Raw genomic sequence first — 13953 nt, forward strand, 5'->3', positions numbered from 1 at the left:
TGGAGAAAGGACAGCCTCTTCAATAAATGGTGCTGGGAAAACTGGACAGGTACATGTAAAAGTATGAGATTAGATCACTCCCTAACACCATACACAAAAATAAGCTCAAAATGGATTAAAGACCTAAATGTAAGGCCAGAAACTATCAAACTCTTAGAAGAAAACATAGGAAGAACACTCTATGACATAAATCACAGCAAGATCCTTTCTGACCCACCTCCTAGAGTAATGGAAATAAAAACAAAAATAAACAAATGGGACCTAATGAAACTTCAAAGCTTTTGCACAGCAAAGGAAACCATAACCAAGACCAAAAGACAACCCTCAGAATGGGAGAAAACATTTGCAAATGAAGCAACTGACAAAGGATTAATCTCCAAAATTTACAAGCAGCTCATTCAGCTCAATAACAAAAAAACAAACAACCCCATCCAAAAATGGGCAGAAGACCGAAATAGACATTTCTCCAAAGAAGATATACAGAATGCCAACAAACACATGAAAGAATGCTCAACATCATTAATCATTAGAGAAATGCAAATCAAAACTGCAATGAGATATCATCTCACACCAGTCAGAATGGCCATCATCAAAAAATCTAGAAACAATAAATGCTGGAGAGGGTGTGGAGAAAAGGGGACACTCTTGCACTGCTGGTGGGAATGTGAATTGGTTCAGCCACTGTGGAGAACAGTATGGAGGTTCCTTAAAAAACTACAAATAGAATTACCATATGACCCAGCAATCCCACTACTGGGCATATACCCTGAGAAAACCAAAATTCAAAAAGAGTCATGTACCAAAATGTTCATTGCAGCTCTATTTACAATAGCCAGGACATGGAAACAACCTAAGCGCCCATCATCGGATGAATGGATAAAGAAGATGTGGCACATATACACAATGGAATATTACTCAGCCTTAAAAAGAAATGAAATTGAGCTATTTGTAATGAGATGGATAGACCTAGAGTCTGTCATACAGAGTGAAGTAAGTCAGAAAGAAAAAGACAAATACCGTATGCTAACACATATATATGGAATTTAAGGGAAAAAAATGTCATGAAGAACCTAGGGGTAAGATAGGAATAAAGACGCAGACCTACTGGAGAACGGACTTGAGGGTATGGGGAGGGGGAGGGGTGAGTTTTGACAGGGCGAGAGAGAGTCATGGACATATACACACTAACAAACGTAGTAAGGTAGATAGCTGGGGGGAAGCAGCCGCAAGGCACAGGGATATTAGCTCGGTGCTTTGTGACAGCCTGGAAGGGTGGGATGGGGAGAGTGGGAGGGAGGGAGACGCAAGAGGGAAGACATATGGGAATATATGTATATGTATAGCTGATTCACTTTGTTATAAAGCAGAAACTAACACACCATTGTAAAGCAATTATACCCCAATAAAGATGTTAAAAAAAAAAAAAAAAAAAAAAAAAGGAAAAAAGTCCCTTTTTCCTTTCCTTCCAGACAGAGAGGAAAAAGGAAAAGATATCCTTATTCTTCAAAGTTGAAGTTTATAAAAACAAAATGTCTTTGTCAAGAGGCCCAGCCAGTTTGTCCTGTGTTTAAAATACATTTAACTCAGAAATATCAGGGGAAAAGATAAAAAGTAATGGTGGATTATTTTTCAAAGCATCTGAAATTAAGTGTGTGTGTATATATATATATATATATATATATATATATATATATGTGTGTATATATATATATATGTACATATATAACAAATCAATAAATGCAACATATTCTAAGACAGCCTCTGAAGCAGAGATTAAACTATATATTAGCTTGGCTACATTGAAATATTTGACAATTAAAAAAAACTTTTAGGGAGAAACGCAGTGAGGCTATCAGTGAAAAACACGTTTTTAAAGTGCTGTTCTAACTTGGATAACAATAACTTTTCTAGAGACTATTTAGAATTATTCAAGAAACAGATACAGTAAACATATCCTAAAAGCAATGATAATATACTAATAACCAATATAAATTGAACACCTGTTATGTGCCTGGCACTCCATTTAACACTTGACGTTTTCTGATTTGATCCTTGCAACAACCCTACAAAAAAGGTTATCCTGTAATAAAATATTATTTTTTCTATTGGAGAAACTGAGACTGAGTATTCAAAGCCCCACAGCTGCCAAGTGAGGGTACAAGGATTCAAACCCTGTCAGTCTGACCACACCCTGGAGATCCAGTAGTGAGCCAACCCACTCCTCCTGCAGTGTGTGGTCTACTGGTCAAGGTGGACTTCAAACACTCAAATGGTACAGAGAGCCCCCGCTCTTATCCAAGGGAGGGTACATTCCAAGACTTCCAGTAGACACCTGAAACCACAGATAGTACTGGGCCCTATATGTACTATGTTTTTTCCTATACATACTTAGCTATGATAAGGTTTAACATATAAATTAGGCACAGTACGAGATTAATAACAATAACTGACAATAAGGCAGAACGATTATAGTGTAATAGAAGTTATGTGAATGTGGTCTCTCTCTAAATATCTTATTGTGCTGTATTCACCTGTCTTCTTGTGATGACATGAGATGATAAAATGCCTGCGTGATGAGAGGAAGTGAGGTGAGTGACGTAGGCACTGTGTCATAGTGTTAGGCTATTATTTGTCTTCCAACAGTACCTCAGAAGGAGGGTCAGCTGCTTCAGGTGATCCTGGGTCATAGAGCCATGACGATGTCGATGGTCACGTGTCAGGAGCAGAGGATGTCAGCGGTTGGGGATGGGGATAGGGGGCAGGAGGATGGATTGGGACAGCGTGAGATTTCATCATGCTACTCAGAGTGGTGTGCAATTTAAAACTTATGAATTGCTTAGTTCTGGAATTTTCCATTTAATATTTTCAGACCGAGGTTGGCCACTGGCCATTGAAACTGAGGAAAGCGAAACCAAGGGTAAGGGTGGACCACTAGACACATATAGGTGCTCTGAAAGAAAAGTAGAGAATGCTTTTACAGAATACAGAATGGGGTCCAAAATTGGGCTATCTGGGAAGAATGGAGAGTAAATGATCCTTGGGCTGAGAGGTAATGGTTAGTAGGAATTAGCCAGGCAAAGAGATGGGGAGTGCTCCAAGCAGCATAGGGAACATAGGGAAAGACCCCAAGGTGAAAAAGAGCTGATTCCACTAACAAAACTAAAAGAAAAAGAGTATATCTGAAAGGTAGTAACTGAGAGAATGGAGGGAGATAGGCTTGGACATGTAGGCAGGCCTTGCAGACCATGTGAGGAATTTTGTATTCATCCTGAGTGCGGTGAAAATGGAAGAGTTTTGAGTAAAAAGAAGAATGATCCTATTTGCAGTTGAAAGTCCTCTGTCTGCTGCTTGGAAAATGGACTGGAGGATGGGAAGAGAGAAGTTCGGAGAACATTGCAGGAGTCTCAAGTAGCTGATGATGCTGCTTGAACTGGTGGTGGCAGTGAAGCTGGAAGAAAGACAGTGTGCTTGGGGTATAGGTAGAAGTAGATTTACAAGACCTGGTGGTGGATTGGTTGAAGAGGGAGGAGTTCCAGAAACCTCATCAGAGGCTTTCCTTAGCTCAATGTTCAACTCCTTTCTACTTCTCCTGTGTCTGATGGGGACCAGCCCTTTTCAGAGTTAATACCAGGGCAAATATTTCCTGAAAGGGAGAAGAGAGGGAGATCACGGACTTAACAGTATTGGTTAGTGGTGTTAGGTTGTAAGTGTAACTAAATTTCCTCAGTGTTTCTGGGTGTGAGAGATGGACAAAGAGGTGGGAGAAAGCTGCCTACCCCTAAGGAACAGCTGGGGGATCGTCTCTCCAATTTCCCTTACAAATGTGTCAAGTTGTAGATCCTGGGAAGTTGTTACCCTGCTGGAGAACATTTACAGTTAGGACAGAACTCACAGTTCAAATGACAAATAGGATCTGACCAAGTATGTTGATATAATATTTTCTCATTCATTTTTATGGGAAAATAAAAAGAATTATCTTTGAAAACAAAATAGTATATATTATACATATACTATTTTATATAAATATAAAATATATATATATAAAGTAAATCACAAAATCAATATATATTAATAAATACTATTACTAGGCACTTATTTGTTAAAATACTAATAATTCATAACATTAAAATAATTAAAAGTCAAGCCTACAACAACAAAATAAGTAATTAAGCCCAATATTAATGGTTAGAGATTAGAGAAATCATGTTCCGAACCATACTTTTTGCTCACATTCTGGCTGTGGATATTTCAGTTTAGGTAATCAGTTCTGAGACTGATTCTACAGACTGCTATTGAAGTGACTCTCTACAAGATTTATTCTTCTTTTCCTCAGTATCTTTATACGTATGCAATAAACCACTTCCCAATGGCCACATGGGGAGTCTCTCTGTCAGTGTATGGAACTGTGTGTCTGAGTATGGAATTGACTAGCCAGAATTCATACAAAGAAGAGAAGCCAAAAGAATGAGGGTGTTTTAACTCCTTCAACGTCAATAACAGATGATGAGCCTAGAAAAGAAAGACTAAGGATGACTATTTTAACTACTTTAATATATATTAGAAAGCCTGTAATATGAAAGAAGAATTTAATTTACTCTTTGTGGCCACAGCGGTAAAACAGGGTTCAATGGATAAAGCACAAAGGAAAGGGAAGCAAATTTATGCTCAATGTAAAGAAGGCCTTTCCCAGTAGAACTGTTCAGAAGTCACACAGGCTATGGTGGCTCACTGTCACAAGTGGTACCTGCAGAGACTAAATGACTATTTTTTGCATTAATGTTTTGTGAAGTTTGGTCAGTTTGTTTGGCTAAATTGGTTGTTTGGCTAGATCAGAAAGTTTGGTTAAAGATTCTAAAGTCTCCTTCTATTTCTAAGCTTCTTCATGTAACTGATTATGTCTTCAGCCTCCATTTTCACCATTCTAACAGTCACAAATTCCTATTTGGTGATTTAGGTAGTTCATTGGCATCACATTGGGGATTACGAGGGAGGAATTTGAAGCTACGCTAAGTAATTAGTGCATTCCACTTCTCTGGCCACAGTGATTGGGTCAGGGGTGAGCGTGTGACTTAATCCAGCCTGATTTCTTGGGAATTCTGGGACAAATATGCTTTATTCCTATCAGCTATGGATAGGAAGCATGTAGTCTCTGCAATAACTGCTCGTCATCTTAGGACCACAAGGGGAGGTCTTGCCTAGAATGAAGTTAACAAAGAAACCAAGCAAAGAACTGAAGAGAGAAGAACCTGAACCTGGTCAAGTTGTGGACACCAGCAGATCAAGCCATGCCTAAAGCTGCTTCTCCCAGTGGACTTTTCAATTATATGAGCCAATGAAGTTTCTTTTTGGTTTAAGCAGTTTGAGTGTGTTTTCTACACATGCAAACAAATGATTCCTAACTCTGATTCTTATCCAAATATGTGTAAAGTCATCCATTCTCAGAAAGTAAAAAAGAGACCAGCTGTATTTTGCATCCAGGGATCCACTGAACAACCAAGAGATCTCTGTGGTTTTTTTTTTGTTGTTGTTGTACCAGGTCTTAGTTGCGGCAGGCGGGCTCCTTATTTGTGGCATGTGAACTCTTAGGTGCGGCATGCATGTGGGATCTAGTTCCCTAACCAGGGATCGAACCCGGGCCCCCTGCATTGGGAGCACGGAGTCTTATCCACTGTGCCACCAGGGAAGTCCCGAGATCTCTTAATACTAATGTCTGAATCACATAAACTCAATTTTTGTCAAAATCTGGCTTCAAAATCTGTATCTCTTTCAGAACAAACCATGTTAAACAACACTGCAACTAAAAATTTACTAAAGATTTAAAACAGATCTAAAGCAGTTTTACAGAAAACTTTTTTTTAAATTTATTTTTTATTTTTCGTTGCGTTGGGTCTTCGTTGCTGTGCACCGGCTTTCTCTAGTTGCGGCGAGTGGGGGCTATTCTTCGTTGCGGTGCGCGGGCTTCTCATTCTCTTGTTGTGGACCACGGGCTCTAGGCACACGGGCTCAGTAGTTGTGGCACATGGGCTTCGTTGCTCCGTGGCATGTGGGATCTTCCCAGACCAGGGCTCGAACCCATGTCCCCTAGCATTGGCAGGCGGATTCTTAAGCACTGCGCCACCAGGGAAGCCCCCGAAAAAATTTTAACCTATTTGCCTAAACTTAATCCTTCTTCCTCCTTGCAGGGCTACTGTCAATGTAAAAAAGTAGTTACAATCAATTTAGACATCCTACGGGGTTAATGACCTTGTGAATTGTTGATAATAAATGCTTAACTAATTTCTTGATTTGCTTAAAGTTTTGATAACTTCTCAACACTTAGAACTGTAAGGACCTTAAACTGTTTTGCATGCTGTTTTCCAACCTTTCATATTTTGATTCTATAGGATATGGTTTTTGATCCACATCAACAAGTCATCCTCATTGGGGTTCAGATTTTATCATCATTTACTCCTGTGCCTATATGTAAATTGAAAAATGAAAATTGAAGCCACAGACATGCACCAAAGCCAGATATTAGCATCAATCAACCTTGCTTCCCAGCTGCTGGTTTGTGGCCCATTAATGTGTTGAGTTACTGATTTTTTCCTTCAATCCTCAGGGCAGCTGTACAGGGCCCAGGTAGACCAAGACCCCATATCAGAAGCCTCTGGCCAGGAGCAACGTTGTCTGTTCACCCAAAATGCAATAGAAATATTTTCATTTCCAATGTGTGGCATCACAATAAAAAGTCCATGATGCACTACCCTAAATAACACTGCTTAAAGGTTCTACCTTGTTCCTCTTCTATTGAACTTGATAGATTCCAACTCTGGAAACCTATAAAAAATATTGTTTTGCCAGCATATTGGTAAAGGAAGGCAAGCTTTCCCTTTAGTTTGAATTCAAAGAATTCCAAAAAACTCCAAAATTTATTTTCCTTTTCAGTGTTGAGATAAAGAAGTGTTTTTCACTTGTCTCTTTCCCTCGAAAATTATTTTTATGTTCTTTTACTCAGTGTTCCTCTTAGATTTGGCAAGTGCTGGTTTAAAAATAAAATTGCAGATTTTCAGGGTGGAGCATATTATACATCACTCATGGACAAGACTCCTACAGCCAAACACAGAGATGTGAGAAATGATGCAGAGCTCACATAACACTATCCTTGGAAAATTTGTAAGGGACAGTCCAGAAAGATGGATATTTGTTCCGATGATAATGCCAGTGAACTACCAAGGGCCTGCCTGTGTATTACTCTCATTAACAATGGTGATTTAACATTTCAGGTTTTAAATTGCAGAAAGCAAATTCTTACACAGGTGTTCTCATACTGCAACTTAATGTTGACACAAAAAACACCGTTTCATGGCAAGCACTAATCCTAACTAGGTTAGGATCCCTACCTAATCCTAATCCTAGCTCAGTTCCCATGAAGGGTTCTATTGAGCCAGGAAAAAGTAATTGAATATCGATAGTGCATGAAATCTAGCTATTTGTTGACTAAAGTTTACATTTTATAACTGGCAGAATATCAATTGCTTCAAGATGCTTGCTTTCATAGGATAAAATTTCTTATTTTATTAACAATAACCAGTCAGATACAAGCTCAAAACTCTGTTACATTTCTGAAGGCAGGGACAGGAAGCTTTTCAGAGCCTTTCTTTTCCTAAACTAGAATCTTCCTTTGAATCCCACACTAAGTACTGCCTTATTCTTTGTGGGGTCAGTGCTGCCTCTATCTCAGAATACAGGTAGGTCAGCGAAAACACTGTCATCTATTTTCGAACATCATGGGATCTTTGAAGTGAAAACTCTTATAAATAGTTGAAAGCACATTCTTAGAAGTCTGTTTGGAAACTATATCGTTTTGCTCAGAAGATACCTGCTGAGGAAAGAGATTACAAGGCTGTGGATAGCCACGAAGTCAAAAGATTTATAGCAGCTGGCACACTGCTTATGCTTCGCTGTGCTAGATTCACACCTTCCAAAATGGGTAATAGGAACAGAGTGGTTTAAAAAACATGTTGAAATTTTGAGCAGTCAGAAGTGTTTAATTCAGAAAAAAACCCAAAAACCTGTTATTTGCAGAATTCAAATTAATGACTGATGTAGTAACGAGTTTTCACCCAGGAAATAAACAAATATTTGCTGATTTTTAAATTATGTATAAGGCTGGCCCTACAGTAGGCATTCCATAAAAGCCTGAGGCCTTTGTTGGCAATCCCAACCAAAGAGCTCTTGATTCAGTGAGCCAAAGGAATGGAAAAAGATCCATTGTATACAGGTGGGTAATAATGGACTGGGTGTGGAACTAGTAGTTTCTGAGAATCTGGGATCCCACTGATTTGCTCACATAATTTCGTATGCCTCACTTACTCCCAGCTATTTCTGATCTATGCAGCAGAGCTGGATTCTTCATATGGTTTAGATTATAGAGAAAATAAGTGATATCAATTCATTTCAATACAGGATTGCTTTTTTTCTTCTTTCTAGGGAGAGTCAAGCTTCTTGGGAGTATGGCACAGATGTATACGATTTTTCACAAAGGAGCCCACCATTTTGTAAGTGTTCAATAAATATTAAAAACAAAAATAACCTAATGACCTAATACTTGAGGAGTTAAAAGTTCTCATACATTGAAACGTCAGCTGTGTAATAGTTTAATATCATAGCAAGGACCCAAACTAATAGTCAGAAGACCTATGTTCTCATCCCAGCTGTGCTACTGAAAGCTCTGTGAATACGGACAAATCACAAACTTTCCGATAGTCAATTTCCTTACTTAACGAATCCCTAATTTCTCAGATTTATTGTAATAATCCAACAATGTTCTTTTAAAATTGGAAGACCCTATAAGGTATGATATCCATCCTTTTGAACACCTGCATAAGATGTGATGGTATTCTCATATCGTAGGTAATGTGACTTAATAGCTGTAATTTAATATCTTTATAATAATAAAATGTTTATTGAATATAGCACTCATTTTAACTCTTAATCCAACTCAGAAAATATTAATTTGAGTCATCACTATGGGTAAAGAATTCACAAGTCAGATATTTCCCTATCCTCAAGGCAGTCATAATCTAACAAAGATGATAGACCCAGATACACCCACTCATTTATTCAGCAAATATTTATTGAATTCCTACTAGATGACAGGCACCATGCTACAAATATGAAAAAGTCTGTACCATGACTTCAAGGAGCTTGTGTTCCAATAAGAAAGGGAAAACTTTTTAAAAAACCTGCAAATTATTCCCATACAATACATAAATGCTTTAATGGAAGTATGCACAACACAGTTTAATTAAGAGCAGCGGTAGGAAGGAAACAATGGGGAAGATAAGAAAGTACTAAAATATGATGACTAGTACAACTGATGAAAAGCTCAGGATCAAATTTATGTTAAATTACCTATGTGATGTTTTACTTGCTTTCTCTGGTAGTTTCTAGATGTGTAAAATGGGGGAAAAAAATCATATTATCTTCCTCATAGGACTTCTGTGTGAATTAAATGAGATAATGCAGATAATGCTTTAGTGTTGCACTTAGTTAATGATAAATGCTTAATAAATGTTTAATTATTGTTATCACATACATCTCCCATCTTTACTGTTTCTGAGTGCCTAATACAATATTATATACATAATAGGTTCTCTCTAAATTCTATTTTTTTTTTTCTGGTCACACCACGCATTACGCAGGATCTTAGCTCCCCGACCAAGGAAACCCACACCCCCTGCAGTGGGAGCACAGAGTCTTAACCACTGGATTGCCAGGTAAGTCCCTCTCTCTAAATTCTTAGTTGCAGTCCTATTATTATTATAGAGTCATTATTATGAACGTTAATCTAAAGGATTATCATCACAAATATCTATTCCAACAATATAACGTTGAAGAGGTAATTTTTGTTTACTAAATTAATACCATCCATTTACCTTCTTAGTCCTTTGACTTTTTCTTCTATGAGCAGAATGAAGAAAATAAATAAATCAGAAACAAAATATACACATCCATGATAAATCGATTGAGGGTTCTAATTAATGGAATCTGACTTAAGCCAGATCAATTTATTAGTTATGATAATCACTATACATTTATATTTTAAAAGTGCACAGGGACTTCCCTGGTGGTGCAGCGATTAAGAATCCGCCTGCCAATGTAGGGGACAAGTTTGAGCTCTGGTCCAGGAGGATCCCACATGTTGCGGAGCAACTAAGCCCATGCGCCACAACTATTGAGCCTGTGCTCTAGAGCCGGCAAGCCACAACTACTGAAGCCCGCGTGCCTAGAGCCCGTGCTCCACAACAAAGAGAAGCCACTGCAATGAAAAGCCCGCACACTGCAATGAAGAGTAGGCCGCACTGGCTGCAACTAGAGAAAGCCCGCGCGCAGCAGCGAAGACCCAGTGCAGCCAAAAATAAATAAATAAATATTTAAAATAAATAAATAAAAATGCACAAGTACTTAAGTCAGAAAGAGAAAAACAAATACCATATGCTAACACATATATATGGAATCTAAGAAAAAAAAAAGGTCATGAAGAACCTAGGGGTAAGACGAGAATAAAGACACAGACCTACTAGAGAATGGACTTGAGGATATGGGGAGGGGGAAGGGTAAGCTGTGACAAAGTGAGAGAGTGGCATGGACATATATACACTACCAAATGTAAAATAGATAGCTAGTGGGAAGCAGCCGCATAGCACAGGGAGATCAGCTCGGTGGTTTGTGACCACCTAGAGGGGTGGGATAGGGAGGGTGAGAGGGAGACACAAGAGGGAGGGCATATAGGGATATATGTATATGTATAGCTGATTCACTTTGTTATAAAGCAGAAACTAACACACCATTGTAAAGCAATTATACTCCAATAAAGATGTTTAAAAAAATAAATAAAGCCGGTTGATTAAGTTCTGGGGATATAATGTACATACAGTATGGTGACTATAGCTAACAGACTGTATCACATATTTGAAAGTTGCCCCAAAAGTGGATCTTAAAAGTTCTCATCACAAGAGAAATAACTTTGTGAGGTGATGAATATTAACTCAACTTATTGTGGTGATCATTTCACAATATATACATGTGTCAAGTCATAGTGTTGTACACCTAAAACCAGTACAATGCTATATGTCAATTATATCTCAAAAAAACTGGCAGAAAAAAAAAAGAATAGATGCATACAGAAAAACAAAGCCAGTTGAATGCTACTTTTTATTTGCCATAAAAATATAAACTGGCCAATGCTTTGGACCTTTTTAAAATTTGGATTAATGCTTTTAGATTTTCATGAGTAACTGAGTCGTTTACATCTTTAAATTTGTATCAGCATAAAGAGTTCAGAATGTCCTTTTAGAAAATCAAATGCCTCTCAAAGCTCTAAAATCAAGGGATTTCTTATCTGGTTTTGGCTAATAATGCAGGAAAAAAAAGAAATATATTTAGTTATATTTTCCCAGTAGTGAAGAGCTGGATTTTATTTTATTTTATTTTTTTTAAAGAAGATGTTGGGGGTAGGAGTTTATTAATTAATTAATTTATTTTTGCTGTGTTGGGTCTTCGTTTCTGTGCGAGGGCTTTCTCTAGTTGTGGCAAGCAGGGGCCACTCTTCATCGCGGTGCACGGGCCTCTCACTATCGCGGCCTCTCTTGTTGCGGAGCACAGGCTCCAGACGCGCAGGTTCAATAGTTGTGGGCCTAGTTGCTCCGCGGCATGTGGGATCCTCCCAGACCAGGGCTCAAACCCGTGTCCCCCGCACTAGCAGGCAGACTCCCAACCACTGTGCCACCAGGGAAGCCCTGGATTTTAATTTTTAATAGAAAAATTTATACCTCATTTCTTCCTCTTGAATCCAGCCCCTCACTTTAGCTGAATGAGTTCTTCAAATCCTCATTTTTGTGTGTGTATGTGTACAGAGCCCTTCAATTATTTCCAAAGAGACTATAAAATTGAAATAGTTTTTCATTAAGTTAAGCATGATGGAAAGTTCCAAAAAGTACTTGTGCAGTTTTTTTTTTTTTTCAGGCTTCTTGATTTTTTTTTTTAACATCTATATTGGAGTATAATTGCTTTACAATGATGTGTTAGTTTCTGCTTTATAACAAGCTGAATCAATTATACGTATGTTCCCATATCTCTTCCCTCTTGCATCTCCCTCCCTCCCACCCTCCCTATCCCACCCCTCTAGGTGGTCACAAACCACCGAGCTGATCTCCCTGTGCTATGCGGCTGCTTCCCACTAGCTATCTATTTTATGTTTGGTAGTGTATATATGTCCATGCCACTCTCTCACTTTGTCACAGCTTACCCTTCCCCCTCCCCATATCCTCAAGTCCATTCTCTAGTAGGTCTGTGTCTTTATTCTCGTCTTACCCCTAGGTTCTTCATGACCTTTTTTTTCTTAGATTCCATATATATGTGTTAGCATACGGTATTTGTTTTTCTCTTTCTGACTTAAGTACTTGTGCATTTTTATTTATTTATTTTAAATATTTATTTATTTATTTATTTATTTTTGGCTGCACTGGGTCTTCGTTGCTGTGCGCGGGCTTTCTCTAGTTGCGGCCAGTGCGGCCTACTCTTCATTGCAGTGTGCGGGCTTTTTAAATTTATTTTTCCATGCCACTCCTCACTTTGTCCCAGCTTACCCTTCCCCCTTCCCTTGTCCTCAAGTCCATTCTCTAAGTCTACGTCTTTATTCCTGTCCTAGGTTCTTCAGAACAATTTTCCTTTTTTTTAGATTCCACATATATGTGTTAGCATATGGTATTTGTTTTTCTTTTTCTGACTTACTTCACTCTGTATGACAGACTCTAGGTCCATCCATCTCACTACAAATAACTCAATTTCGTTTCTTTTTATGGCTGAGTAATATTCCATTGTATATATGTCCAGTTTATTTTTTGCTTCTGCTCTCTCTTTTTCTCTTCTTTCCCTTCCTCTCTCCTTTCTCTTCCCATCCATCCTTCCCTCTTTCCCCCTCTTTCATTCTTTCTATTCTTCCTCCCTTCCTTCTTTCCTTTCTCTTTATCTCTACCTTTCACTTTTTTTTCTTTATATGGCCAGGGATCAGGATCTTTCTTAAGTGCTGGCAAAGAAGCAGTGAATAAGATAGACATGATTCCTTCCTCAGAGCTTACAATCTTCTATGGAAAACTGTTAATTAAACAAGTGTTTTTATTACAACATTAGCAGTGCTATATAATCAGGCAAATACAGTGTAGGACAAGAGCACATTTTTGTGGAATGTTTAGTTCATGAACAAGAAATAGTTCATTACCCAGGGTTTTCGAAGTTGGTTTACATTTTACTATGTAGGTATTTATGTATAAGTATATAAATACAAAAATACAGCGTAAGCAAACTGCCTCACAGTATCCCAGGGTGATTAGGCTAATCCTCTTCACCAGACATTTATAAAATAAAAGAACAAACGAAAGAAAGATTAAAGAAAAAAACATCATTTTGTATCTATGTGGGGATGACCTAAAACTTTCTGAGTAATGTCTAATCTTTCTAAAGAAATGTCACTGCACACATTTGGATGCCTTTGGACCTAGTCTGGATTTTCAAGTCTCAAAGTATCAGTTATGACCTAATAAGACCTATGCCATCTGGTTTTTTCTTGTTGGGAGAAGCTTTTTTTCATTTACTATAGAAGGACATATTTTAATTGTATTTCTTCCCACACAAGTTTATATGCAGGTTGACAAGCTTTCTCAAACATCAACGCTTCTGATTCATCATAAGGGTTTTTTCCTGCAGTATAATCACAGATGACTGTTTTCCAAATGCTTTTTATAAGTTTTGATCCTGACCAATTAGCAAATAAACCCCTACATGGACTGATTAGTTCTGAACAAACCTCTTGCCATAAAACATCAACACATCTTACAGGGTAACACATCAACAATTATGGTTCAGTTCTAATTTACTGCGCCTACTTGCCTTCTTGGAGGATGGCAGCAGGCC

General features: G+C 38.1%; 1 protein-coding gene and 1 long non-coding RNA gene across 8 annotated transcripts in view; one reads left to right on the forward strand and one right to left on the reverse strand.

Moving 5' to 3' along the window:
- Positions 1-13953, forward strand: part of LOC116753884 — a 289521-nt gene that overhangs the window by 244864 nt on the left and 30704 nt on the right. For 5 of the 6 annotated variants that reach the window (XR_004349903.1, XR_004349905.1, XR_004349907.1 and 2 more), the window contains 2 exons: positions 8470-8537; positions 9684-9758. This is a non-coding gene — a long non-coding RNA (uncharacterized LOC116753884). Of the gene's footprint in view, positions 1-8469; positions 8538-9683; positions 9759-13953 lie in introns of those variants that run through there. The other variant, XR_004349908.1, reaches the window with a different exon arrangement.
- The window catches only part of SYNPO2 (synaptopodin 2), a 178683-nt gene that overhangs the window by 129802 nt on the left and 34928 nt on the right, over positions 1-13953 (reverse strand). The gene's annotated exons all lie outside the window — the stretch shown is intronic.

The sequence above is a fragment of the Phocoena sinus genome, chromosome 5 (genome assembly GCF_008692025.1).
Source record: "Phocoena sinus isolate mPhoSin1 chromosome 5, mPhoSin1.pri, whole genome shotgun sequence".
Classification (NCBI taxonomy): domain Eukaryota; kingdom Metazoa; phylum Chordata; class Mammalia; order Artiodactyla; family Phocoenidae; genus Phocoena; species Phocoena sinus.